Here is a 26,678-nt window from a genome sequence, read left to right on the forward strand (position 1 = left end):
CTACAAACAAAACAGCACCTCCTTATATATATATTTTACATCGACAACGGCACTGCCGCAGTGGTAACACCGGTTCTTGTCGGATCACCGAAGTTAAGCGCTGTCGGGCTGGGGTAGCACTTGGATAGGTGACCGTCCGGTCTGTCGAGCGCTGTCGGCAAGCTGGATGCACTCAGCCCTTGTGAGGCTGAAGAGCTGCTTGATTGAGAAGTAGCGGCTCCGGTCTCGTAAACTAACATACGACCGGGACATACGACATGACCCTCAATATCCGCATCCGGTGACGCCTGTGACCTTAGGATGACACGGCGGCCGATCGGAACCGTTGGGCCTTATAGGCCTGTTCGGGCGGAGGTTAGTTTATATATTACATCTGTCGTTCTGCAGCTGATGAAGGGGCCGAGCTACATACGTTTGTAAAGCATATACATGCGCTTTACAAAAGTATGTAGCTTGGCCCCTTCCTCAGCCCTTGTGAGGCAAAATGAGGAGCTACTTGATATATATATATATATATATATATATATATATATATATATATATATATATATATATAAGGTACAAATACGTATTTCAAACAGAATGGCTTTGAATTTTTTCTTTGTTTCAATTTATTGGCTTTCGGGCCGTCCCCGTTCAGCTGTCTCATGGGGAACGTTAATGATGATGTTACGAATGCAGGATAACACAACGCCCAGTCCTTAATCGGAAAAAAAATCTTCGACCCAGCCGAGAATCGAATGCCGGCCCCTTTCCTTACCAATCTGCCGCGCTGACCGCGCAACTACCAAAGTACACTACTGGCCATTAAAATTGCTACAACACGAAGATGACGTGTTACAGACGCGAAATTTAAACGACAGGAAGAAGATGCCGTAATATGCAAATGATTAGCTTTTCAGAGCATTCACACAAGGTTGGCGCTGGTGACGACACCTACAACGTGCTGAAATGAGGAAAGTTTCCAACCAATTTCTCATACACAAATAGCACTTGACCGGCGTTGCGTGGTGAAACGTTATTGTGTAAGGAGGAGAAATGCGTACCATCACGTTTCCGACTTTGATAAAGGTCGGATTGTAGCCTATCGCGATTGCGGTTTATCGTATCGCGACATTGCTGCTCGCGTTGGTCGAGATCCAATGACTGTTTGCAGAATATGGAATCGGTGGGTTCAGGAGGGTAATACGGAACGCCGTGCTGGATCCCAACGGCCTCGTATCACTAGCAGTCGAGATGACAGGCATCTTATCCGCATGGCTGTAACGGATCGTGCAGCCACGTCTCGATCCCTGAGTCAACAGATGGGGATGTTTTTAAGACAACAACCATCTGCACGAACATTTCGATGAAGTTTGCAGCAGCATGGACTATCAGCTCGGAGACCACGGCTGCGGTTACCCTTGACGTTGCATCACAGACAGTTACGCCTGCGATGGTGTGCTCAACGACGAACCTGGATGCACGAATGGCAAAACGTCATTTTTTCGGATGAATCCAGGTTCTGTTTACAGCATCATGATGGTCGCATCCGTGTTTGGCGACATCGCGGTGAACGCACATTGGAAGCGTGTATTCGTCATCGCCATACTGGCGTATCACCCGGTGTGATGGGGTGCCATTGGTTACACGTCTTGGTCCCCCCTTGTTCGCATTGACGGCACTTTGAACAGTGGACGTTACATTTCAGATGTGTTACGACCCGTGGCTCTACCCTTCATTCGATCCCTGCGAAACCTTAAATTCAAGCAGGATAATGCACGACCGCATGTTGCAGGTTCTGTACGGGCCTTTTTGTATACAGGAAATGTTCGACTGCTGCCCTGGCCATCACATTCTCGAGATCTCTCACCAATTGAAAACGTCTGTTCAGTGGTGGCCGAGCAACTGGCTCGTCACAATACGCCAGTCACTACTCTTGATGAACTGTGGTATCGCGTTGAAGCGGCATGGGCAGCTATACCTGTACACGCCATCCAAGCTCTCTTTGACTCAATGTCCAGGCGTATGAAGGCCTTTATTACGGCGAAAGGTGGTTTTTCTGGGTACTGATTTCTCAGGATCTATGCACCCAAATTGCGTGAAAATGTAATCACATGTCAGTTCTAGTATAATATATTTGTCCAATGAATACCCGTTTATCATCTGCATTTATTCTTGGTGTAGCAATTTTAATGGCCAGTAGTGTACTTATTCATTGATGGGATGCTCGCGAACTGACGCCTTGCTCCGGTCTACAGGCGGAAGCCAACACGCAGAAGTAAACAAACACACAGACACGCACTGCACGTACGTTCTGCCACACAGAAGCTGCAAATTCAGTTACAGCCGATTTCCACATATAGTCTCAGTAACAATATGAAACAGCAGCTGTTTGAATAACGTTGTGTCGGCTGCTGCGGAGTCAGCATCGACACAAACAAGGGATGAGAGAAGCTGCGATAGCCGGTGGCAGGAATCCAAAATGATCTGCACTTTCTAATTAATGGAACACTTTATTTTTAAAAAGAAAGGAAACTAACTTAACTTCTCGTTATGAGGTGGCTTCGGTACTTCTTGTGCCTCCTACATGCAAGTACTTTACGCTTTAACTACTCTCAGAACGCATGCTAAGTATCGTCTTCCTACTACGCGGTACTGACGATCTCAATGTCTGCGACCGAATTTTTTTTTTTTTTTTTCTTTATTGTGATTTCATTCCCCTGCCCCATACGGGCAGGGGAGGGCTGTCAGCAGCACAATCCGCCGCTCTTCAGCCGAGTGATATGACAATTAAAACAAGAATAAAATAATACATACATAAGGAGGTAAAAAGGGGGAACATAAAACAGAGTAAGGGGAGAAAATGGAGGTAAAAATACACTGATATGGAGACGTTCATTGGGGACAGTTAAAAAAGTCACCAGAAAGTTAAAAAACACAATTGGTGATTCTTAAAACACATGGAAGTCACTAGATGCAAAGGCACAGGTTAAAAGTCGGCCACAGTATTAAAAACACTCCGAAACAACACACTGAAAACCCACTCGGAGCACACACGACGAAGAAGAAAACTACCAGGTGGGACCTGCCGAGGGAAAGGGCAGAGAGGATGGAAAAGGAGGGGAGAGCATGGGGCAGCTGGGGAAGCGGCGGGAGGAAGGGAGGAGGGGAACCGTGGGTTCACGAAGAGGCAGGAGACACATGGGGCGGGAGAGGAAAAGGGAAGACAGGGCAGGAGGGAGCGCAGAGACACTGAAAGAAGGCACAAGAGATGGAGGGGGAGGGGAAATCCGCTCAGAAGGAGGGAGGGGGAGGAGAGGGAGCCCTGAGGAGGAGGCAGGAAGAGGGGGTTAGAGTTGGTAGGAAGGGTAGATGTCAGGGCGAAGCTCATCATCCGGGAGCGGTAGACGGTGGAAGTTGTGTTGGGAAAGGAGATGGAGGGTGTGGAGATGGAGAGAGGGAGGGACACAACGGTAAAGGCGCGGCAACTGGTCGGGAGTGGAGAGGAAGGGAGACACCAGGGGGTGAGGGGGATCAAGGCGACGGACAACATAGAGTGTGCGGAGGTGTTCAAGGACAAGGAGAAGGTGGGGGAAGGGGATGAGGTCATAGAGGATGCGCGTGGGGGACGGAAGGCGGATGCGGAAGGCGAGGCGGAGCGCATGGCGTTCGAGGATTTGGAGGGCGTTATAGAACCGGGGAGGGGCGGAAATCCAAGCGATGCTGGCATAACAAAGGATGGGGCGGATCATGGATTTGTAGGTGTGGAGGATGGTAGAAGGATGCAGACCCCACGTCCGGCCGGACAGGAGTTTCAGGAGGCGGAGGCGGTTGTGAGCTTTGTTTTGGATGGTAAGGAGATGGGGAGTCCAGGTGAGGTGGCGGTCGAGGGTGAGGCCAAGGTATTTTAGGGTAGGAGTGAGGTGGATAGGACGGCCATAAATGGTGAGGTAGAAATCATGGAGGCGGAAGGAACGGGTGGTGCGGCCTATGATGATCGCCTGGGTCTTGGAGGGATTAACACGGAGGAACCACTGGTTGCACCAAGCGTTGAATTGGTCAAGGTGGGTTTGGAGAGTACGTTGGGACCGTTGAAGGGTAGGATAAAGGGCTAGGAAGGCGGTGTCATCAGCGAACTGGAGAAGATGAACAGGAGGGGGAGGTTTGGGCATATCAGCAGTGTATAGGAGATAGAGGAGAGGGGAAAGGACAGAACCTTGGGGCACGCCGGCAGAGGGGTAGAAAGTACGGGAGTTGGAATTGTGGATAGTCACATAGGAGGGACGATGGGAGAGGAAGGAAGCAACGAGACGGACGAAGTTGATGGGGAGAGCATAGGTCTGGAGTTTGAAAAGGAGCCCGGGATGCCAGACACGGTCATAGGCGTTCTGGAGGTCAAGGGAAACAAAGATAGCAGAGCGACGGGAGTTAAGTTGGAGGGAAAGGAGATGGGTAAGGTTAAGGAGCTGGTCGTCAGCAGAGAAGGAAGGCCGGAAGCCACATTGGGTAAGAGGAAGGAGGCAGTGCTGGTTAAGGTGGCAGTGGATACGGCGAGAGAGGATGGCCTCAAAGACCTTACTGAACACGGAGGTGAGGCAGATGGGACGATAGGAAGAGGTAGCAGAGGGGGGTTTGTTAGGCTTAGGGAACAGCAGGACACGGGAAGTCTTCCACAGGTCAGGGTAAAATCCAGTGGAGAGGAGGACATTGTACAGGGTAGCAAGGACAGACAGGAAGGATGGAGGGGATTCCTTGAGGTGACGGTAGGTGACGCCATCATGACCAGGGGCGGTGTTGCGTTTGGAGCGGAGGACGAGTGTGATGTCTTGCATGGTGATGGGAGTGTTGATGTCGGAGGGGGGTAGCCGATCCAAGTACTGGAAGCTAGGGGCGAGCGGGGGGACCGAGGTGTCAGTGCGGTCGAGGACAGTGGGGAAGAGGGAGTAATCAAAATGGGGATCGTCAGGAATGGAGAAGACCTCGGATAGGTGGGAAGCAAAATGGTTAGCCTTACGGAGGTTGTCAGGAAAAGGGCGATCGTCATGGAGGATGGGGTAATGCGGGGTGGGATGGCTACCAGTAAGGCGGTGGAAGGCTGACCAGTACTTGGAGGAGTTGACAGGGAGGGTGGAGTTGAGGCGTGTGCATGTCTGACGCCAGTCCCGGCGTTTCTTTGCTGTAAGGAGGTTCCGGATATGTCGCTGTAATTGCCGGTGGCGGGTGAGAGTATCCCGGTCACGAGTGCGGAGGAAGGAGCGGTAGAGCCTGCGGGATTCACGCAGAAGAAGGACGGCCTGCGGAGGAAGCGTAGGGCGGTGAGGGTGGATGAGTTTGGTAGGGACATGAGCCTCCACAGCGTCAGTGATGGTCTTCTGGAGGAAGGAAGAGGCATGGGTGATGTCATCAGGGTGGTGGAAAGTGAGGGGGTGGCTGTCGACCTGTAAGGCAATGGATTCCCGGTAGGCACCCCAATTGGCACGGTGGTAGTCATGGACAGACTTTGGAGGGGCAGGGGGGCGGGTGGCTGCAGTGGCAGGACGGGTAGAGGAGATGGTGAGAAGGACAGGGAGATGGTCACTACCGACGGGATCGAGGACATCAACGGCAATGCGACCAAGGAGGTTGGGGGAAGCGAGGATAACATCGGGGGTGGAGTTACTTTCAGGACGGGTGTGCTGTGGGAGAGGAACAAGGTCACCATGGAGGGTGGCAAGGAACTGATGCCACCGCCGAAGGGTGGCAGGGTCACGGCTGTGGATGTTGAGGTCAGCGGCGATCACATAGGTGGAGAAGGTACGGTCAACATGGGAAATGAAGTCAAAGGGGAGAGGAGCTGCGGGGCGAATATAGATAGTGGCACAGGTGACGGTGAGGGAGGGAAAAAAGAGGCTGAGGAGAAGGTGTTCGGTGGGGTCATTAAGGAGGGGTTGTGGCCGGACAGGGAGATGCCGGAGGTGGCCGATAGCGACCCCGCCTCGAGCTAGGGGAAGGGGATTGTCAGTGCGGTGAAGGAGATAAGGGGAGATGCGGACCACATGGTGGGGTTGGAGGAAGGTTTCATTAAGGATGAAGGAGTCAACCTGGTGCTGGGAGAGGGTATGCATGAAGAGGTATTTGTTTGCAAGGAGGGAGCGAATGTTGAGGTAGAGGAGACGATACTGTTGACGAGCCATGAGAGTGGGTGCGGGAAGGGTGCGGGAAGGGGAGAGGGGCTTAAACGAGGGTGTCTAGACGGGTGAAGGTAAAGTGGGCCTGGTTGTGGGAGTATGTGGCGTAGGTGTTTAAGTGGAAAACAGAGCGGGCAGCGAGGGAAATCTGCTGGAGTGTGTGGGGGCGCTGGAAGGGGTGGATGTTCTGCAGGACGACGGTGAGGAACCGGATGATGTCTTCTGCCGTAGGGGGAGGGCGGAGGGAATTGTTAGGGTGGATAGGTGGGTCAATGGGGCGAAGGGGGACAGTGAGTTCAGGGTTGGTGGGAGGGGGCTTGGCTTTGCATTTGGAGGAATAGGTGGGGTGAGGTTCATTGCAGGTGTTGCAGGATGGGGGGGAGGCGAGGTTGGGACACTGTTTGAGGAAGTGTGAGGCTTTACAATGGGGGCAGGTGGGTGGGTTCTTGCAGTTCTGGGTGAGGTGGTCATTGTACAGAAGACAACGCTGGCAGCGGTAAGATTGAGGAGGGGAACGGGACGGGTCAACAGGGTGGCGGCGGTTGAAAATCAGGGCTCCCTGCGTGAGGAGGTGGTCGATGGAGGAGGCGGACTCTGTAAAGATACGCATGAGGAAAGTAGGGCCAGAGGAGTTGTAAATACGGCGGGCAGAGCGGATTTCCAGGGAGGGGTGGGCATTCAGTTCCGCCAACACCTCAGCCTCCGTGACCACAGGGCTGAGTTTTGTGATGACGGCAGTGAGGGTCGGCGGACGACGTGGCGGTTGGGGTTGGCGAGGAGAGGAGGATGTAAGGAATGGGGTGAGGGATGCGTGGGGCCCAAAGGTGATGCGGGGAAGGCGCCGGAGGAGATCAGTATGGAAGGATGGAGAGGGAGACTTGATGAGAACAGAGTCTCTGCGAGGGATAAGTTGGGTGATGGGTGCACTGGGGATGTACTTCCGGATTTCAAGGGTGAGGGTGCGGGCATCCAGGAATTTCGGATCAGGGTTTGCTAGGACAAAGGTATACAGGGAGGGGGCTGGAGAGGAGGGAGGTGGGGTGGTATCCATAGTGGGGTCGTCAGTGGGAGGTGGGGGAGGCGGGGCGGGCAGTGGCCTTTTGGAGGAAGGAGTAGAGGAGAGGTCGCCACTGGGCCGTTTGGAAGATTTTTTGGCGGGTGTTGCCTGGGAGGAGGGATGAGGGACTGGATGGATGGGGAGGTGGTGGGAGGCAGGGCCCTCCTGTGAGGCAGAGGCACCGGATGAGAGGGTAGGGCGCTCTGTGGCGGCGACTGTGGCGCGGCGGGCGGAGACTCCGGTAGGGGAAGCAGCGGTAGTCGCAGGGGGTAGAGGGGGGAAGTCGTCTCGGCGGGCGACAGGAGTGGGAGGGGGGTTGGGAGCAGGGGCAGAGGCAGTAGCGGGAGAAGTAGCAGGGGCAGTAACAGGGGTAGGAGCAGGAGTGACGGACAGGTGGGGATACATCGATGGAGAGGAGATAGATGGGGAGGAGACTGTGAGTAGGGGAGGTGCATGAGACGGGTGAATCCCAGAGGAAGCACTCCATGACGTTACAATGGGGGCAGGTGAAGGAGAGGTGTAGATGATGGTGGTAGTTGGGGCGTCCATGATCGCAGGCGGCAGCGAACACCGAGAGACGGCGGCAGAAGAAGCGGCGAGCACCAAGAGACGGCGACAGCGGCGGCGGCGGCTGGAGAAGCGGCGACCAGGTGGCGGCGGCAGAAGAGGAAGCGGCGAGCACCGACAGACGGCGACCAAGCGGCGGCGGCGGCGGCGGCGGCGGCGGCGGCGGCGAGCACCGACAGACGGCGACCAAGCGGCGGCGGCGGCGGCGGCGGCGGCGAGCACCGACAGACGGCGACCAAGCGGCGGCGGCGGCGGCGGCGGCGGCAAGCACCGGGCGGCGGCGGCGGCGGCGGCGGCGGCGGCGGCGGGCAGCAGTGACGGCGTGCAGACGGGCAACAACGCGACAAGCACGAGTGGGGCTCTTCCACGTCGAAGGTACACCCTGAGAGTAGCCCAGGCAGTGCGAGTCCTCGATGAGGAAGTGAGGGAATCCAACCCTCGAATGCCTCTGCGACCGAACTGAGCCGCGACCAGATATGGGCCGCTGGTTAAGTCAGCGATGACAGGGGGCGCTGAACTCTCTCTTCCTGGAGGTGTGGCCCTGGCCGCTGTTTCCATTGGCGCGCGGGTCACCGCCTTCTCGATGCCGTTTCGCGGTGCTGCGCTGGTCGGCGTGTAGTCGATGCTTTACGGCTGTGTAAATAAGACATACAAAATATCACAATTTGAAATGCTCAGTCCGTTCATTGTCAAATTTCAAGTGGAAAAGGCCATGTTGCGCTAACTACAGAGTAAAGTAGTTATTCGAACGTTGCTGCTGTAGTAGCCTGGATTCCATCAGTATTCGTCATTTGTAATAAGAGTGTCAACATGCTTAGCAACATCAAGCGCCTGCACAGAGTTGCTTTACAGACACTGACGACAGTACACCTGAGTCAACATTATATGGCTATTCCTTTCACCTGTCATAAAGTTTACTGATAACTGATAATAAGTAGTATGCACACGAGTAAGGTCAGAGCTTCTTAACGAAGGATGTGTATTGTAACTACCTTAAAACATATCTGTATGTTCAAGAAATATTGTTAGATAACAAATTGTTGAAATGAATAACTTCAAAAAATGTCCATGTCATCGTTTACATATCAGCACTACGCAAATCGTTCTGTTTCACACCTCTTCGCACTGCTGCTCTCAGATATTTGTGTGCCTTTATTGCTGCTGTTGTGTCTCGTTAACGCTGTAATAAAAAGCTATTACAACTGAGCTTCAAGTGAAGCGAACGACTGAGTATTCAGCTTAACACTCACCTGTAGTTTGGATGGGTTGCGAGTCTTTTTCAGCGACAAGGCCACATCTAAGTGCAGCGACATGAGCTGCAGCGTTAGGGGTGTCACGGTGGAAAGTCAAGGGCCGGCACGCCAGTCCGGAACGAGAGAGAAGAGATGTCTGTGAGAAGAAGGCAGCCAATCGCATGCTGACCGGACCTCCTTCCAGGACGACAATGTGACAGCAGCGGCCTCTGTGCGAAGAGGACATAAGCTCCGCGCCCAACTGCTCTCGGCGCAGTTGAACAGTAGCCTTAAGACTATCGACTTGCACAGAAGCGTCAAAGCTCATTACTTCGCGTGTACACTCTGTGTAACAGACTTGGAATTGTTATATTGAAATTTCTTTTTTTGTCTGTCGCCCTTTCTACATCTACATCTACATCCATACTCCGCAAGCCACCTGACGGTGTGTGGCGGAGGGTACCCTGAGTACCTCTATCGGTTCTCCCTTCTATTCCAGTCTCGTATTGTTCGTGGAAAGAAGGATTGTCGGTATGCTTCTGTGTGGGATCTAATCTCTCTGATTTTATCCTCATGGTCTCTTCGCGAGATATGCGTAGGAGGGAGCAATATACTGCTTGACTCCTCGGTGAAGGTATGTTCTCGAAACTTTAACAAAAGCCCGTACCGAGGTACTGAGCGTCTCTCCTGCAGAGTCTTCCACTGGAGTTTATCTATCATCTCCGTAACGCTTTCGCGATTACTAAATGATCCTGCTTGTGACACATCTGTGTTGTATTTGTTCATTTTGTAATAAAACTCATTAATAAGATTTGTTTGAATGTTGTGTAGCGATCCCAGGAAGCAGGTATCCTAGACACCCCATATTCGACAACTAGGCAGGATTTAACAAGGAGGACCCTGAAAATCGTGATGGTTCAAATGGCTCTGAGCACTATGGGACTTAACTTCTGAGGTCATCAGTCCCCTAGACTTAGAACTACTTAAACCTAACTAACCTAAGGACATCACACACATCCATGCCCGAGGCAGGATTCGAACCTGCGACCGTAGCGGTCGTGCGGTTCCAGACTGTAGCGCCTAGAACCGCTCGGCCACTCCGCCCGGCTGAAAATCGGGATGTCCTCGAAGCAGAAGTAATACGAAGTTTCTCTACATTTTCACCATTCTCTGTGAGCCACTACGAAGTGCATAGCACAGGGTGTTTCCCAATGTACCACATATCAAGATTTGTAGCCATTCCTTTCACGTACGGAGCTACGGACAACCGACTGCGCAAATGCCTCTGTGTGCACTGTAATTAGTCTAATTTATCTTTACGGTCCCTGCGGTAGCGACATGTAGGGCTGTAGAATTTGCTTGCTTGATACTGTTTCCTATAGGTTTGTAAGTAAGCTTTCGCTGGATAGTTAACACGATTCTTCAGCGCTGTCAGGTAAGATTTTTCGGAAATGCTGCGAAGTTCTCCCGTGAATCAAACAAACCCATTATCATACGTGCTGTCCTTTTCGTTCAGTATGCCCTGTCAATCCTATTTGAAATAGATACCACATCAATATCCGACGATGGGTCACACTAGTGTTTTGTAAGCAATCTCCTTTGCAGATGGACAGCATTTTCCTAGCATCCTACCAATGAGAAGACGTCTGTCACCTGCTCCATCTGCGACTACGCCTATGTGATCACTCCATTTCATATCACCACAAACCGTTGCACAGAAGTATTTGTATGAGTTGGCTGATTCCAGCTATGACTCAGTGACAGTTTTGTCCTAAGTCACTACGGTTTTCCGATTTATGAAATTAAGGAAGATGTAAAGCAAGTTGTGTCATATCCACCATTTAGAAATTTGGTCAAGACCTGACTGCATATTTGTACAGCTTTCTTCAGGCAGTATTTCGTTATAGACCACTGCATCATCTTCAAAACTGTCTGAGGTTGCTATTAGTATGGTCCGCCAGGTCTAATACACAACATGAAAAAACAATACTCGCGGCGCACTTCCTTGGGACACGACTGAAGTTACTTCTACACCTGTCGATGACTCTCCATCTGAAATAATACGCTGCGTCTCCTCTTCCGAGAAATTAAGAAGGCGAATTATTGGACTCCGCCAGCACGGAAATCTGCCTCGGAGGTCGTTCGCTGCCCTAATTGGTCGGCAGTGGGTCTGACGGAGGACGCTGCGCGGAAGTGCAGGCCGCTGAGTTCGCGGCTGACGTCACGATGGCAGTGGCAGCGGGAACCATAGCTTGCGGCGACGCGGGAAGCCCAGGCGAGAACGATGCGGCCTCCAAGTTTCCAGAGGACCATCTGCCCCTCCTGTAGCTTACACTCTGTCGTTTCTTGAGCCTGTCAAGACACAGAGCACATTCAAACTTAATGTATCCGATAACCTGTTATACAGAAGCCAGCACGTATTCACCGTTCAGTGAGACATGTTTTCCTAAGGATGAATAGGGTGAATGACTTTGCGGAAACTCCGCATGAAGAAGTCTACATTTTGGCTGTTAACCGTTCATTTGGTACACGCAGAAATACTGTGAAGAAAGAAATATTAGGTTCCTTAAATTAGATGTATATCGTCATGTGAACAATTTCACACGCATTTTTTCAAAATACATAATGTTTTTGCCAGTAAGTGTCAGGTCAATAAAATGCGCACGGGTGCTACAATATCAGTTCTAGAATGTTGTCCTGTGACTGAAAATATGGTTGAATTTTGCGCTAATTAATGTGAAACGTCTTGGAAATAATCTTTTTGGTACAAAGCTCAGAACAGGTCCACATTTACCTGATTTAGTGTCGAATACCCCTGTACATTTTCTGTTGAGGCTCATATGCTGCTCATTGACAGAAAACAGTCATATCGTACATTGGTCAATGACACAAGAGCTGCAGTTTTCTTCTTCTACTAGACTTATTGTCCATCCATTAGCCAAAGTCAGGTTTCCTCTCCCCAGGAAATGTCAGTCTATAACACTACCGTCCGCTACTGTTATACCATAGCCTCAAAGCTGGAGGCAAATTGTATCACTAAATTATTAGTCAAAGCAATTATAGTATAAAGAAGCAGAGCAGTGTTATCCTCTGGAAGGAATTTTGCTATGTTGACCGTGATGTACCTAACGGAAGTGGCTTATCGGAATGGAAAGTCATAATTACGTAAATGTTTCAACGGTAACAAACAAAAGTTACCTATCCACACAGTACAAACGATAAAGAAAAAGGTCGCCAGCCTAATTAGGCATAAGAATGAGTAACATTCCTATTCAAGAAAATGCATATGAGTTACTTTAATGGACAAACACAACCTATATTTTGCCACACGAGAGTGCAATGAACTCTAGCACAAGCATATGTTAACGTTAAGTTTGGAGCTGATAGAGCAGTACAAATTATTTGCCTAAGTACAACACATACTGACACACACTATTGTCTTCAGTGCTTAGTCAAACAGGATGGTCTCAACAATATTACTATTAATATTCACCATAGAATCATGAATTGGACATGGGTTAAGTCTCTCTCAGCTAACTACCTTTCTACTTAGAAAAAAATTTAAATGAAATGCACTGACAAACGCTTTCTCACTGATCTATTACTGAAAGCAGTTACTGTAATCATAACAAATGGTCTACCTATCAAATGTTTTCTACAAGTGAGCACAACAAACAAACTGTAGGTCTTATTACACTAATGATATGCACTTTCCTATACACATGGGATCCTTATTTTAGCAAACATAACCATGAAACTTTCATCGGTAATTTGACTTGTTACTGCAGTGAGACACAAGTTAACATAAAACATCAGGCATCGTCTCACCTGGTACAGTGGACAACAAGCTGTATTATTCATTTACTGAACAAAATTTTGTAGCCTCAGTATGAGTAAGTATTCTATTAGCTTTGAAGTAACAGCAAATTGTTTTAAGACCTAACTGAATTTATCTGCTTCTATATTTTCGATAATTCTTTGAAAACCCATAGATTTTTAAGCAACAACTTCGATTGCAAAATTGACTTCAACAAACAGTTACCATGGCACATTCTTTATTCACATTAATTTTAACCAAAACTTTTAATCTTTTAAAGAGGACTTTTAATATAACAGACTGGCCTTTGATATTCTTTCAGTTAGGATACTCGGGAAGCACGTTAACATGGGAAGGACCCTGATTGGATAAGTGACTGAGGATAAAAAATCAGGATAGGTACAAGAGATCAGGTATAATTTACCGTCCGGCCGCGGTGGTCTAGCGGTTCTACGCGCTCAGTCCGGAACCGCGCGACTGCTACGGTCGCACGTTCGAATCCTGCCTCGGGCATGGATGTATGTGATGTCCTTAGCTTAGTTAGGTTTAACTAGGGGACTAATGACCTCAGAAGTTGAGTCCCATAGTGCTCAGAGCCATTATAATTTACCTTATATTTGAGCACACTGAAAAATCCAATGAGCTGATCCTTCACTGTACAGTTCTACTATTTCCTTTTCAGTGATTGCGCAATGTGGTGGCGAGTGCATGTTGTTCGATGGAGATGCAGATAGACAAGCTGGACTCTGTCATTTCTTGGTGGCGAAGATAGATATCAATTTCAGAGTATTGCCAGCTTATTACTCCATTGCCTGGCTCTGAGCACTATGCGACTTAACTTCTGAGGTCATCAGTCGCCTAGAACTTAGAACTAATTAAAGCTAACTAACCTAAGGGCATCACACACATCCATGCCCGAGGCAGGATTCGAACCTGCGACCGTAGCGGTCGCTCGGCTCCAGACTGTAGCGCCTAGAACCGCATGGCCACTCCGGCCTGCTATTACTCCATTCATCCGAGGCTTTGACGCGTATTAAAACGGCAACAAAAGCCCCTCTTGTCAGCAGCAAATGAGGCAAAGAATTTAAATAATATGATTAAACCAGGACATCAAAGTTTCTCCAAAGAGAAAAGTGCACATTTTTATACAGTACCGAATTAACCATAGAAAAATTACAGAAGCTCCACGATGGAATGTTGAACAAAACAGAAAGCAAAATGAATCATCAAAAGGTATGTAGTGTCTAAGCTATGGTGTGACAAGTCCATTTGCAATATCCCAGGTAAGAATTCACTAACACATTTGTGTAACAACTCATCCTCAAGACTTCCTGTTTCAGCTTCTAAGCAGTTTTCGTTGCACAAGAAGAAACTGTGCTGGCGTACACCTTCACCAACACACCGATCGGCACTAGGATCATTGTGTAGCAGGCGCTGAGCTGAGCGCACCTATGAGAAGAGAAGACGAAGACACGCCCCCAGGCCGGCAGCGGTTCTAGGCACTTCAGTCCGGAACCGCGTGACTGCTACGGTCGCAGGTTCGAATCCTGCCTCGGGCATGGATGTGTGTGATGTCCTTACGTTAGTTAGGTTTAAGTAGTTCTAAATTCTAGGGGACTCGTGACCTCAGATGTTGAGTCCCATAGTGCTCAGAGCCATTTGAACCATTTGAAGACGCCCCCAGGCTACGCGCCGATAACGGCCCTTGGGCAGCGTGCATATAGACCGCCGCCGGGGAACGAGCTGTCTCAATTTCTCAGTCTCAGTTCGCATTGCATCTCAATACGTCGCACTGTGATCTGGTCTTCCACAGTGATAGTCATGGCCTCGCACCTTAGCTAGCTGTGAGGGAACCGTAGTCCTTGTATGGAGTTGTGAGATGGACACGGTCAATATTCAAGAATTAGTACATGGTTGCTGTTGACCGCAGAACTTCAGATTGGACATCATTGAAGCACTCAATTCGTTCCTGTAATAAAGTGTATTTTAACGACGTATGCATTATGTGTTGTAGTGGGAGGAAACCGTCCCCTCACCTATCGTACCATCCTCTCCTCATTCAGCATGGTACCACAAAACACTACAGGGAGGCACAGCGCCACAGGACGGAAAGAATCTGCTACACCAGTAACTGATGCCCTCATAGCTTTCCACAGTGTCTGCTAAAGATGCACACTATTCACAAACTTTTCACCAGAGACAACAGAATATTGCTGTATATGACAGATTTAACACTGCTTGCAAACATCATTTCCCATCCGAGAACGAAGCTTTAAATATGTCGCAGAAAACAGAGTGAAAATTTGATGTTGCTTGAAAGCAATGTTGCAAAATAATGGTTTAAGGAAATATTTAACCTCAAACATCACCTCAGCAGCTGTCTGGAAGTACCTTCACGCATTGGTTTTTTGTTCACTCGATGAACTTAGTATCATATCAGGAGAATACAAACCGGGAGTGCGAGGGGGAGTGTATGGAGTTAAGTCGAAAATCCGACATCCGGCATATGTGATTATACACTCCTGGAAATGGAAAAAAGAACACATTGACACCGGTGTGTCAGACCCACCATACTTGCTCCGGACACTGCGAGAGGGCTGTACAAGCAATGATCACACGCACGGCACAGCGGACACACCAGGAACCGCGGTGTTGGCCGTCGAATGGCGCTAGCTGCGCAGCATTTGTGCACCGCCGCCGTCAGTGTCAGCCAGTTTGCCGTGGCGTACGGAGCTCCATCGCAGTCTTTAACACTGGTAGCATGCCGCGACAGCGTGGACGTGAACCGTATGTGCAGTTGACGGACTTTGAGCGAGGGCGTATAGTGGGCATGCGGGAGGCCGGGTGGACGTACCGCCGAATTGCTCAACACGTGGGGCGTGAGGTCTCCACAGTACATCGATGTTGTCGCCAGTGGTCGGCGGAAGGTGCACGTGCCCGTCGACCTGGGACCGGACCGCAGTGACGCACGGATGCACGCCAAGACCGTAGGATCCTACGCAGTGCCGTAGGGGACCGCACCGCCACTTCCCAGCAAATTAGGGACACTGTTGCTCCTGGGGTATCGGCGAGGACCATTCGCAACGGTCTCCATGAAGCTGGGCTACGGTCCCGCACACCGTTAGGCCGTCTTCCGCTCACGCCCCAATATCGTGCAGGCCGCCTCCAGTGGTGTCGCGACAGGCGTGAATGGAGGGACGAATGGAGACGTGTCGTCTTCAGCGATGAGAGTCGCTTCTGCCTTGGTGCCAATGATGGTCGTATGCGTGTTTGGCGCCGTGCAGGTTAGCGCCACAATCAGGACTGCATACGACCGAGGCACACAGGGCCAACACCCGGCATCATGGTGTGGGGAGCGATCTCCTACACTGGCCGTACACCACTGGTGATCGTCGAGGGGACACTGAATAGTGCACGGTACATCCAAACCGTCATCGAACCCATCGTTCTACCATTCCTAGACCGGCAAGGGAACTTGCTGTTCCAACAGGACAATGCACGTCCGCATGTATCCCGTGCCACCCAACGTGCTCTAGAAGGTGTAAGTCAACTACCCTGGCCAGCAAGATCTCCGGATCTGTCCCCCATTGAGCATGTTTGGGACTGGATGAAGCGTCGTCTCACGCGGTCTGCACGTCCAGCACGAACGCTGGTCCAACTGAGGCGCCAGGTGGAAATGGCATGGCAAGCCGTTCCACAGGACTGCATCCAGCATCTCTACGATCGTCTCCATGGGAGAATAGCAGCCTGCATTGCTGCGAAAGGTGGATATACACTGTACTAGTGCCGACATTGTGTATGCTCTGTTGCCTGTGTCTACGTGCCTGTGGTTCTGTCAGTGTGATCATGTGATGTATCTGACCCCAGGAATGTGTCAATAAAGTTTCCCCTTCCTGGGACAATGAATTCACGGTGTTCTTATTTCAATTTCCAGGAGTGTAGAATGAGCTGGGGTGTTGTCGAGGACCACCCCCTTGCGCACCTTCCTGCGACGCTTTGTTTTGACAGTCACACTATACCACTCCCAAAAAGGACTCAGTATTATGTTGCCCGAGGACAGTTGAGTCTACGCCTTTTTTGGTGATGTTGAATCCACAAGTTTCCACTGTCTGCTTTGCCCTCCCGTCTCGGGCTCATAGTAGTACACACGGCACTAGTCCTTGCTGATCAGGAATCTAAGGAAGTCATCTGAGCTTGCATGACACTTTTTCGGTATTTGTTGGGTCTCGTTCATAACAGCTGTTTTTTTATATTTTCACTAAGAACCGAATAAAAAAAACCGAATATCAATTACCCATAATAACAGTGCTAGAATATTTTGTTTTTAAATAAACCTTTTCTCAAATATGAGTAATGTTTTGCAATTTTGTCACATGATGACATGTTGGAGACCGTGGCTGTTTTTGAAGACAAATGTTGATGGTGTTAGGACAGCAACCAGCCACAAATTTACTTTGAGTTCCTTTATTCAAAGGAAACCGTTACGGTTTCGAATCGTTGTGATTCATCATCAGACGGTTTACACGCTTTCTTTCTGACATTTGGTGTGTTTTTGTAGATTAATTGTCCTAAAATATAAATAAAACATAATTATAAACACGCCACACACAGATGGTTTTGTTACAGATTTTCGTTGCATGTGACTTACGTGAAACATCGGTTTCGAGTGATTGTTTTCATAACATTTGTCCAATCGATGTAAATGAATTCCCACTGCATCCTCTTTGTTGCACATGTAATAGTTCTCACTGTACACTTTAGATTTGTCGCTGAGGTCATTTCAACCACGCACCACATGTTTTGATACATACAAAGAGCTTACAAATATATGAGTGTCACAGATGCTATGATATATCGTAACATTTGACGATGATGTCCTATGTTTGGAAAGGATCATATATTCTTTTACAAAATTGTAATGCCTTTTACATTAGTACAGAGACATTGATTTTTTTAAATCTGATACTGCTAATTTAATTATAAATTTTTTTATATATATTTAGAACTGTATAGGTAAAATAGTATATTATTTTATTACATTTGGCAGCATGAGAATTATAGTAACATATAAATTTGCTACTTGATCTGCAGATAGATGTATTAATATTATTTGCTTTGGAGGCTGGAAAGTAATTTTTGGAAATTTTTCAGGAAAGGGGTGTTAGCTAACTCTGTTTGTTCGTTAAGGATATAGTCTGGGGTGCTGTTTTTGTGTGTGTGTATTTCTAACTCTTCTAATATATTCATAGTGGCTCCTTTTTCTGTTAGATGCAAAATTTTTAAGTTGTCCTCAATGTTTCCCACTGAATGGTTTTCTTCAGCAATATGGGCTGCAAATGCTGATTTGTTCAAGTTACCAAGTCTTAGAGCGTCAATATGTTCTTTGTATCTAATTTCAAAACTTCTGCCTGTGTGTCCAATGTAGAATTTTGGGCATGTATCACATCTGAGTTTGTATATTCCTGATTTACAGTAGGGACTCTTGGAGGTGTGTACATCATGGATTACTTTTTTTTTGTAATTTATTATTTGAGGAAAAGCTGATTCTGATATTTTTCTTCTTTTTAACTAAGTTTGCTATTTGGTATGAAAGTGGGCCTATGTATGGGAGAGTAGCATATTTAGGTTGGGCTTCTGTGGCACACTGATTTGGCTTGAAGTGACTGCTGTGAAGTGGATCTGTGGCTTTTGTCTGCGTTTTGTTGTGGAGTTTTTCTATTATTGTGGGTTTATGTTCATTATTATGAGCAACTATTTTAATTATATTGATTTCATTTTGTTGGTATGTGTCACTCATTAATAATGGGAATAAAAACCGAAAGTGCAATTTCAGAAATCGATTATTTGGAGCGATTTTAACAACCGGCTTAGTATGTTGTGCAAAAACTGAAATCTGGTTGTTTGTGCTATAACAGTCGTCCTTACCTGACACAGCTGCAACAGGTTCACTGCTGCCTTATTCGGGCGAGCTTTGCGAATTCCTGTCTGCAGACGCAGAAATCCGCGCTCAGCGGTATTTGTAATGTTCAAAATGACGTGGTGGGTGTTGGTGACCGATCCATGACTGGTTTTCACTTTTTGCCCTGTCGCCTCATTTGCGATCGCCGATCTTCGAGTAGCAGGGCCCCCATTCCTCTTGCGATTGCCTATTCTTCACAGAGAAACGGCCTGACCCATGGTTCTTCGCAATTCAGACTTCTCTGTCGACACCGGAAGAGGCCACGTCACCTAAAACTACTGTGTTATACGATGGTGTATTGTTGCAATACGCTTTCACCAAATCAGCATGGACTGCTGCAGCGTTGTCCTCCCTCAAATGCAGAAAACAAATTCCCGCACTATATTACATTTTGTCGTGACTCCTCTTGCGCCTTGCTACGCTACTGTGGCGCATGGATGTCGAAGAGTACCAAGTCTGTACACATGTTGTGAGGTGGCATGAGCCGCCTCTCATATTTCTATCTTACGATTTTCCTCTCTAATAACATGCAGTGAAAAGTTGCTATTCCTTCACACGCGGGATTCCCACACAGCGTCTCTCGTCACCCGGGTGGTCCGGTAACAGGCGGGCTCTGCTGATCTTGAAAGGGTAAGCCGACTGGTGTGAGGGAGTCGAGTGAATGCTTTCCAGACGCCGACATTGTAGAATAGCGGCAGACGCGCTTGGGGGGGCCTGAAGTAGCGGCTCGGCTAGAGATTCCGTTACTTCGCAGAAACTTAGCGAAAAAACTTTCTGGCGGGCTACCAGCGAGGCATGGGAATGAGTTGTGTACCCAGTCAGTTGTGGCGGGCAAATTCCCGCGCTTTCTGCAAAATCGTAACTGTGATTGGCTTGCTCAGGGCATAGCTACGTGACGTAGGTTACAACACTAAGCTCTCGCTTCTCTGGACAGCCTGCATTCCGTTGGCTGCCTAATTACTTTTATTTGATTGCAACTGTTTAATGAAGTTGCTGAAGTTTCGACTTCAACGTAACCTTCCGAGTACAGTTGGCAATTGAGCATTCTGCGTACAAGTGGCCTATGTTGTCTGTCTTGGACAGTTTTGGCTAAAGTTGACTGTATCGGAGTTACTGGGTGACTTCGCTTGTGAAAATCAATCACTGTACCGTCAGTGATTGTGTGGGAAGCCTTCTTCGTCTCCCTCAGAGGCGCGTTTGTATTGATAAGAAGTCTTTAGTCTGGAACAACCAGACCAGGACAATTTGTTTCGGGCTATACTCGCGACATTATCATCACCACGACGGGACGTCGAAGCAACCATCCATCGCTTCCAGTACGCCAGATCGTGTCCGCAGCACCGGCAAAGCAGGCATTTTTGCTAGGCGATAATCAGAGCTCAGCAGAGTGCGCCTGTTCGTCTTTTCTAACTTTGTTCTATCTTGTGTGTTCATTGTCTAAGTTCTCACTAATGTAGCAGCAATTAATGTTGGGTTAGCTGTGTGTCTCTCTTAAAATTTGAATGGCAAGGAATTGGCTCCACATACCACTTCGTCATAAACGTTCCAATCTAGCTTAGGGACAACTTCACCTTCACAGCGTTTGTTTGAGTATCCAATTTGAGCCAATTTGATGTATTGTAAATGTTTCATGTGTTTTTGTTTATTATTTTGTGTTTAGTCTTAATAAATCATATTGTTATTTTGGACAGAACTTTCATTCTGTTAATTGGTAGAGCAACCCTATCATTTCTCACTACGTTAATGAAACCTTCCTTTATTTAACTTATTTATCAAATTAAATTATTGCAGGTGCCAAACTCTTTTCTACTCCACTTGCAGGGTTGATTACAGTCAGTTCGCGTATCTTTTTAATCCATGTGCAACAGCAAAAGTCGGAGTTAGAATAGGGGGGGGGGGGCTTAGAGTATCATTTACATATGTAGATTCTAGAAGAATTTAGTGTTAAATACACTGCTAGCCCCAGCACGTCGCATAAAATGGCGACCCTTAGCCTCGAATCTTTCCTGTAAATCACTGATAAGCAAACAGTATTCTTAGTAGGAACAGTCAAATTTTTTCTCTACTTTTTTTTAATGATTAATACCCAACTTGTTTTTCTTGTAATTCCGTGATTAGTTTTATGTAGCTGCGCATGATTACTGTTTTTGTTTTCAGCGTATATATTTGTTTGTTTGTTCATTGTTTTATATGTTTCTTTGATGTGGTGTCCATACCACTTCACACTTTGTCGGGTTTGTGTGCAGTTTCTGCGCATGTAATTACAGCGTTGGAACGGCGTTGTTGAAATTTTGTGTCTATGTCGAAAAATATATGGAGTAGATTATTTTGATTGTGCATTTTAGATAAAACTGTTTTTCATGAATGTTCACGAGAAGTAAGGCACGACTATTATAGAGCGAAGTTAAAACAAAAGAGGATTGCATAATGGATAAGGGGCAGTTTACTGACGGGGATAGGTTCGGAGATGAGATGGGCACATTTTTAGCAGCACAGGACGACAGGGTCATTGATGAGGAAGGTGATTTTGTCGCGATCTTAGAGCAACGTCGCGGCCGTGATTATGATAGTGAAGTGGAGGATGGAACAGAGACAGGCACACAGGTCGAGACGGTAGCAGAAGTTTATAGTCAAACGAACGAGTGCAGACAGAGGCCAGCTCGGTCACGTCAGAGCTCTAGCGCCCAGGTGTCCAGAGTTACATCACCCATGTGTGACGAGGATCAAAATGATGACATTAACCCAACACTAAGATTCCTACGATCAATGAAAGAAGAAGCTGACGAACAACGTAAGAAGGAGAAGGAAAAAGATGAGAAACAACGTAAGAAGGAGAAGGAAGAAAATGAGAAACAGCGTAAGAAGGAGAAGGAAGAAGCTGACGAACAGCGTAAGAATGACACTCAGGCAATAATTTCGCATATAGGGAAAATTCGTGGAGAGTTACTAACAATAAAGAAAGAATGTGGAGAAGCAAAACAAATGTCATTGGTAGCACAAAAAGTAGCAGGCCTAGCCAAAACAGCAGCAACAGGGGCAATGAAAATCGCAAAAGTAACTTCTCAACTCGCAGGTCGCTTGCGACGTGCGACACAAGCCCACTCAAAATCCCTAACGTTCTTAAAAACTCAAGGTAATATCGCGGTTACGAACATCACGAAACGAATGAAAGAAGTAGAGAGTCGAATAGCAAATCTACAGCGAAACGGGTACACGAGCACTGCGCGTTCGGATACCAGTGATGGAGTACACGGAATTGTTGTCTCCGAGGAAAAGCCCGCCGTGCTCTAGCCCAGTGACAGAGTACGCAACTAACAGTGCATACGCAGAAACAGCGAGTAATAGCTCCAATAATTGCAGCCCACTTAGAAGAGTGAATGCTGAATGCCACTCCCACTGTGATACAGAGGTATCACATCACAGTTATCAGCAAGATAGATCAGGACACTCAGCAGACGTGCAAGTATCGGAAACGAGTGACAACACCAGTGCGAGGACCGGACAGGATTTTGATCACAATCACTTCCTGTCGATACTAAAATTCCAAAAGTTGCATCCCAAGAGCTGGGTGATGCAGTTAACAAATTCATTACCGTCATCATGGCCAACCCTGGAAAAATTAGAATTCATGTGTGGACACATCGAAGGCCAAGCCGCGGAAAAGATGCGGGGTGTGTCAGCGACGTGTCAGACTTATCAGGAATTTGTTGATGCGTTCCTGGGGATCTACTGGTCAAAGGAAACGCAAGACAGGATTAAAGAGGAAATAATATTTTTTCCTGAACTGGAAGTGTCCGGGCAAAGGAGCGCAACCAAATTTTTTGATGATTTACTCAAGAAAAATCAATTTTTAGATAGTCCATATAGCAAGGGAGAAATCATCAAATTTTATTTTTCCAAATTGCCAGTTAGATACCAACAGACACTTGTCGGGAAGTGTGGATCTGACATAGAAGCATTCAAGAGTCTATTGCGTGAACTCGAAGTTGTCTTTGACAAACAAGACGCAAAGGACAGGAAGAAGGGGCAGAGTAACAAATACCAACGACCAGCGAGGGAGGACGACAACAGATGGCATAATCGCACTGGTCATTTAGGAAACCAGGGTTACGGAAATCAAGATTACGCTAACCAAGGTTTTGGAAACCAGAGACACGGAAACCAGAACGTCAGGGAACAGGGTCATGCTAGACAAGGAAGCGGGGACAGGAGGAATAACGAACGGCAAAGCGACCGTAATTGGAGAGAGCGATAGCAAGGACAACAGGAGAACCAGGAGACTGAAATTAGACCTGCAAATCCTAATGCACGTCATAGGAGGAGGAGTCTAACAAGGGATTGGCGCTAGTCCATAGGACTCCACCACATCTGTCACACAAAGAAGTTCATGGAATAATAGTAGTTTAAGTAATGTACATAGTAGAATTGGCAAATATATGAACCGTTCTTCGGGGAACAATAATCGTTGCATTAATAGATTAAGATTGTTAAAGTATTAACACGCTGCGTTGGCTTGTAAAAGAATTTACTGCAACTAGTCTTTTTTTTTTTTTTGTATATGTTCGCGACTTCCAATGTCGATGGAGTAGGAGGCACTACCATTCCATGAGCAATGTTTTTGTCCTTTCCTGTTTGGTGTCCATGTTGAGGGATAATGATGAGTGAGGAGATGTCGCACAAACGGGCGCATACAAGAAGGTGCTCCTAGAAGCGTTCTGGGATGTCGTGATACGCTCCATAGCGGCCACAACCAGTTCGTGAGACGTTCATACCAATGCTTGCAGGCACACGTCGGTGCACTGCAAGATTGTGGTATATTGCGTGATTTCAAGGATGAATATGGGCAGTACAGTTTTTACAGTGACGCGCCAGCGTCGTTGTCTTGTAAGTCGGTGTGAACCTGTGAGCGTTTGACTCCAATGGTGCCCTAGACGGTAGAAATGCAGGCATAAAGCCTACCATGCCAATGTGCTGGTTGGGGATTTAGCGTGCTGCTTGTGACTGTCACAGATGAATAACCAAGGAATTATACTTGGAGATTGGTGACATACTGTGTAGCTGGTGTGTGGTGGGCGACGGAATCCTCAACAGGAACCAGTCCTGGCTTGGTCATATTACATTGCCTCTGGAACCGCATCACATAGAAAAAGAAGTTGCAACTATAAATTTATTGTCTTGTATAGCCATGGCTATCCCAGTCTCCGGAGTTTCAGTGAGGCGTAGTGAGAACTCGGAGGCCATGTCGTACGGCGCGCACATCAATGTCGTCAATAGCGGCGAGCAGCGAGATATCTCAGCGTAACAGGAATTATGAAAGAGTGTTGTATAAGGTAAAAATAAATAAATAAAATAACATAAAATAAAATAAAAGAGAGAGAGAGAGAGAGAGAAGAGAGAGAGAGAGAGTACCATATACTAGGATAAGTTAAACTTTAGGATTTAACAATAACTGGATCCTTAATATTGTGGTGGTTTTCTACCACAAGTGTTTGGCGCGCGCCTGTTGGGATGCTATTTTTCAGGTCACCAAACTACAGACCCGAGATGGAGGGACGACGGGCGAGCGAAAGTAGAATAGTTGCATGTTCTTTATAGCACAGTGAAACTTAGACCTGCATAACAACATAATTTAATTAAAAGACATAGAATGTAGATCGTTGGCGAATGGTAGTTAATTCTTGAGCATGTCTACTGTCGATCTATATAATTAATAGTAATATCAGTGCGGGCCCACACATTTTGTTGTTCATCCAATACATAGCATCAGTTGTCACACATCATGTACAGTATGGAGATCGTGCTTTACACAAATATACAGATGAATTATTTCCATGTCTAGATTAGATACACCAAGATTTTGTTATAATGGTAGCCATAGATTAATAACTATAAAATTAAAATAAGAGTGTCTGAAATGACAGACCATCAATGTGTCATTATGTAAATTTATTATAACATAGAAGGTCATGGGAAAAAGTTAGGCATAAGATTTTTGTCAGAACTGTGCAGATGACGGGAATCGTGGCAATGCAGAGGCCGGCCGGAGCAAAAAAAACAAGAGGTCATCGGCTATCTGCAAGAAGGGGAGCGTCAGCGCGCCATCTGACGAGAAGGGTGCGGCAGCATCCGGTCCTACAAGCTGACAGTCACCGGGCCATATACCTGAGGGATTAGGCGGCAGACACCCCTCGCCGGGCCACAAGCGAAAGTGTGGCTGGCCGTTGACACTGACACGCGACCAGCATGCAACAGCCTGCTTGCTCTCCGGACGCGGCAGCCGTTTGGAGGGATTCCCTGCGGCAGACCATGTTGTCGTGAGTACACGAAGAAGATCACATATGGTATCAGAACCTGCGCCTCATGTGCCTCAGGACAGAAAGGGACGCTATGTACTCACATGTTTGGGTTTTTACAACTCACTAGCATTGGCCGATCTGCATACAAAGCAGTATCGTGCCACAAACTCTAACAAATCAATTGTCTCATTTCTAACTTCTCCTCTCTATTAGAGAGCAGTTGTAGCAATCGTCGCTCCTAGTTCGATCCTGTCTAGATGACCTCACACACTTGTGGAGTCACTCCACATGCCATCATCCCCCGTCAAACTTCAATATTGGGAAACGTAAAGTACTGTCCAGGGAGAGAAGAGATCTGGACTAGTGATGCATCCCAACTAATAGGCCTCAGAGACATTTAGTCGACATGAGGAGAGCCTATCACTATGTCTTCCTACCGTACTGTCGTTATCATATGCGTGGGTCTGACTGCAATCTCAACAGTGTACTGCAGATGCTCCAGCACTCCCTATTGCTGTTGCAACAACGTAGCAACAACACCCGACGTTTAGCCCTATGTGATGTCAGTGCTGTGGCTCCATCCCAAAAGCCCCCTGCCGATGCTCAAGACATGGAACCACGTGCATCAGTGCATATGACTCAACATACCAACCCCCTCAGAGAAACTAACGAATTTGTGAAGTGCTTCGAATATTTCTAACAATGTGATTTAGTGCCCCATTCTCAGCACAGTCGTGAACATTGTGCAATGTGCAAGCACAACTTGACGCCCCATGAAACTTGTTTGTTTTCTTAAATTTCTTTCTCTAGTGTTGTTTTTGTAATGTATGTTATACCTTGTATGTGTTTGTGTTTTACGCTGTAATTCTTATGTAAGTGATAGAGTAGGGCACACAAATTACAAATTACAGTATTGTTCTCCACACCATGTTGTTTTTTTTGTATTTTGTATTTATTGTTCTGTGTATGCAAGCAGTGTGCCTGAAGTCCCCATAAACTGAAGCAGATACCACCACTGTCATTGTGAATGGACCATCAGTTCAGGGAACATTTTGTAAAGGTTATTCTTGCTTCAGGGAGACAGAATGAATCGGACGTTGTGATTAGATTCTGAAAGCTCACAAGAGATTGTTAACTTAAATAGTATCATGTGTGATGTGAGTGTTAGAGTTCCATATTAAGAAGGCGAAGTTGGCTACATCATAAATAATTCTCCCTCTATGAGCTGCATTTTTCAGTTGCAGTAATTTTTTTTATAGAGTGTGGCATGTGGAGTCAGTTTGCAAGATTGTTCTTGGGCGATTGACTCACTACCTTGCTCCTAAGTGAGCCAACCGCTCACCAATTACAATCTAAAATGGCGTTGGGGCTATGAGAGGTGGCATGAGCCCCCTCTCATATTTCTATCTTACGATTTTCCTCTCTAATTGCATGCAGTGAAAAGTTGTTATTCCTTCACATGCGGGCTTCCCACGCAGCGTCTCTCGTCACCCGGGTGGTCCGGTGACAGGCGGGCTCTGCTGATCTTGAAAGGGTAAGCCGACAGGTGTGAGGGAGTCGAGTGAATGCTTTCCAGGCGCCGACATTGTAGAATAGCGGCA

Source organism: Schistocerca nitens, chromosome 3 (genome assembly GCF_023898315.1).
Source record: "Schistocerca nitens isolate TAMUIC-IGC-003100 chromosome 3, iqSchNite1.1, whole genome shotgun sequence".
NCBI lineage: Eukaryota > Metazoa > Arthropoda > Insecta > Orthoptera > Acrididae > Schistocerca > Schistocerca nitens.